This window comes from Schistocerca piceifrons, chromosome 8 (assembly GCF_021461385.2).
Source record: "Schistocerca piceifrons isolate TAMUIC-IGC-003096 chromosome 8, iqSchPice1.1, whole genome shotgun sequence".
Lineage (NCBI taxonomy): Eukaryota > Metazoa > Arthropoda > Insecta > Orthoptera > Acrididae > Schistocerca > Schistocerca piceifrons.
Window position 1 is genome coordinate 71,576,916 of NC_060145.1, and position 3,599 is coordinate 71,580,514.

Below are 3,599 nucleotides of genomic sequence, written 5' to 3' on the forward strand. Positions count from 1 at the left end.
AGGGGGGGGGGGGGGTGGCGAGGGAGGAAGATGGCTTTGGGGGCAGGTGGGAGGGGGTGGGATTTTGCGAGTGAAGCTACTTCTGTGGGAGGTGCGGGGAGGGGGGAATGCTTTCACTCACCACGAACCTCGTGGCAGGGGATGCAATGGGCAGAAATAAAAGTCGACCAGAAGGAGATGGAAATCGGTGGCTGGGTCCTCCTCAGTGTTAGGAGGAGACTGTTCATGTCCAACTCTGGAGCTGTACCCATAAGAAATGGGTTATTTATTCATTTAGTATATGGATTACAAGAAAAACTTCGCTCTTCAGAAAAATGTATCTATTTAATGCACAGGAAGTTCGTAAATATGAGTTAATTAACTTTACAGTATTTTAAAAATGGTTTAATAACAGTCTTGACCACAATGAAATATTTATTTGCAGTCAGAACGTGACCATCTTCATTTATACGGGAATGGTACAGTAATTACAAAGCACGGAAGGACAGGGAGTTAAATCCAACTGCTGAACGTAGGAACATGACAAGAGCAAGAAACGGTTTACCAGCCCCCTACATGTAGGCTGCCCCATACGACCGCTAAGCTCTGTTGGAGTAATATCAGCGTGCCTTATCGATCTGCTTTGTATGATAGCCTTTATGTTGGGCGCTGGAAAACTGCGCAGCCAGAAGAGGACCATATTCGGTGTTGTGTTGGCAGAAGAGCCAACACCGTTTTACTAGAGGAGGCCGAAAAGGCACGCATTTTAGCTCACGCAGGCTGGCGTGAGGAGGGAAGAACTATACTGACGTGAGGTCTGGAACATGACGAGGAATTAGAATTCAGAAAGCGGACGTAATTCGTTTGATACTTAACTTTAATCCATTAATGATGAACGTCGCTCTTGACGGTACATGATTCACAATATTATCAGTGCAGAATAGATTCTTGAAGAATATGGGGCCTTGCTAGGTCGTAGCAAATGACGTAGCTGAAGGCTATGCTAAACTGTCGTCTCTGCAAATGAGAGCGTATGTAGTCAGTGAACCATCGCTAGCAAAGTCTGCTGTCCAACTGGGGCGAGTGCTAGGAAGTCTCTCTAGACTAGACCTGCCGTGTGGCGGCGCTCGGTCTGCAATCACTGATGGTGGCGACACGCGTGTCCAACGTATATTAACGGACCGCGGCCGATTTAAGGGCTACTACCTAGCAAGTGTGGTGCCTGGCGGTGACACCACATTCGGTCAATACAAAGGATTGCTGAAAAGTTTGTCATTCTGCACCGCAATCACAGCTGTGGAGATACTGGTAAATACTCATACATACATTGAGTCAGCATATCTTCCATTATTTGTCCTTATTCTGTTAAGCCCAACCAAACCCTGCAGTGCTCTTCAAAAGCTGGTGACCTAGATGAAATACAGGGTATCTTAAGCTATCCTGGAGCAGCACTGTTCTGCCACATTTCTACCCATCGCTTTGCTATTGACCATCAAAAATAGTCCACCTTGTGGGTAATCAGAGTGCAGTTTGCATTTATTGAGTGCAAGAGTGTCCTTGTGTACAGGGACAGAAGGATTACCACCTACTCCCAGTTGAGGACAATTCTCGCCTCAAAAATGAGGAAGCTATATGGCTGAGAGTAGGCAACCAGAAAGTTCGAATGTTTCTGATTGTTCTTATGATCATGCACATACTCTGGTTGAGTTGCGTGTCGATGAGTCCTGTTACTGTCCACGATGTGTAGGAAAAAAGAGATTTCGTATATATTTGAAATGTCTTTCGCAGCTGAATAGGTGATCATCAGCTCTGCAGTGCATTTGGCTCATGATGATGAAAGGCAGCAACTTCCGAGAAGAACCATAGAGTAGAAATGTTTCAGTTCACTTTGTCTGGAAAGAAATATTAGGTTGTGAATGTCTGCAGTAGTGTCTCTGTCACACGTAGTCATTGTTGTTTTCGGTTACCTGCTTACTGAGAAGCTACTAGAAGTGGTAGAGCCATTATACAGATAACTTTGCTAGATGCTATCTGCAGGTCGATTATCGAATGTCAGAGACAGAGTCCAAAGCTATTTGATGATGAACATGCTGTATTTGTAAAACTAGTTATAACTGTGCCAACGGCCTTGCCGCAGTGGTAGCACCGGTTCCCGTCAGAACACCGAAGTCAAGCGCTGTCGGGCTGGACTAGCACTTGGATAGGTGACCATCCGGTCTGCCGAGCGCAGTTGGCAAGCGGGATGCACTCAGCCCTTGTGAGGCAAACTGCGGAGCTACTTGTTTGAGAAGTAGCGGCTCTGGTCTCGGAAACTTACTTACGGCCGGGAGAGCGGTGTGGTGACTACATGCCCCTCCATTTCCGCATCCGGTGATGCCTATGGTTTGAGGATGACACGGCGGCCGGTCGGTACCTTTGGGCCTTCATGGCCTGTTCGGGAGGAGTTTAGCTTTAGTTATAACTGTATGAATCATATGCGGTCGTTGTTATCAACCCCATATGGTCGCCACCTTGTAGTGTGTATTGGCTATTGTGGATGCCAAAGCTGATCTTCGATAGCTGCGGGATTGTCTCTGTCTCTATCCCGCACACAGATGATGATGGCGGTACCATCTCTGTGTAATTCTTCTAATAACGTTAGGTACAGTTATGAGGAAATAAGAAATGGACGATAAACAGTTCAAACAAGATGAGAATAGAAGTTGTAGGAACATGATGCTGTGGAGGAATACTGACGATTATATGAATTCATGTGAGTAACTAATGAAAAGGTAGTGATTGGAACTGAGGAGGAAAGAAATTTGTGGGACAACTTGATTAAAAGAAGGGATCGATTCATAGGAAACATGCTGAGGCATCAAGGAATCTGCAGATAAGAACATAATTTACAAAGATTTAAAGTCACTTACTTTCGTCCACAAAGGCATCCATTATTCAGGAACACACATTTTCAGTAACTGTCCAGCAGCCATAAAAATTATTAATGAAGTTCAGCTTAACAGGAGCCTGAAAGATTCATTGGTGGCCAACTGTTTCCACACCACTGATGAAATTTTTAATAGATCCATCTGATGTGTATATGTTACTAATATTATCAAATAACGCGAGTGTTATGTACAATTTGACGTCTGTACAAATTCGATCATTGCAGATCAGTGTTGTAAAATCGCATTGATGCTGCATGTTTGCAACAGCGTAACAGTAGCTTTAGACGCCTTAGCATACTGAACATTTACATATTTCATGAGAAGTCTGGTACTACCTTGTAAATGAAAAGATGTTTAAGATTTTTTTGACTTAATGCACATCTATGAGAAATACTGCACATCTTATCTGGGAAAGGTACATTAGCCTATTGGTTTTTCTTACTAACTGTTTATTGTATATTCTTACTTTCTGACGTGTTCTAGATGCTGGAGGTTCTCCTCACCTTGGACTATTGGAACGAAAAGTACATGTAATCTGATTTGGTCAATTTCCTAATGAAATGTTGGGCGTGCTGGTCTTGTGGTAATTCGCGTCTTTGGAAACTTAGGAGGCGTGGGATCGAATCCTGGTCAGACTGTGGGTTTACAAGCCTGCGTTTTAACCTGGCTTTTGCACCTCAACGATGTGAAATG

At 44.1% G+C, this 3,599-nt stretch overlaps 1 pseudogene; it reads left to right on the plus strand.

The window, feature by feature from the left end:
• Positions 1–2,097: 2,097 nt before the first annotated feature.
• Positions 2,098–2,215, plus strand: LOC124712730 (annotated as a pseudogene).
• Positions 2,216–3,599: the final 1,384 nt, after the last annotated feature.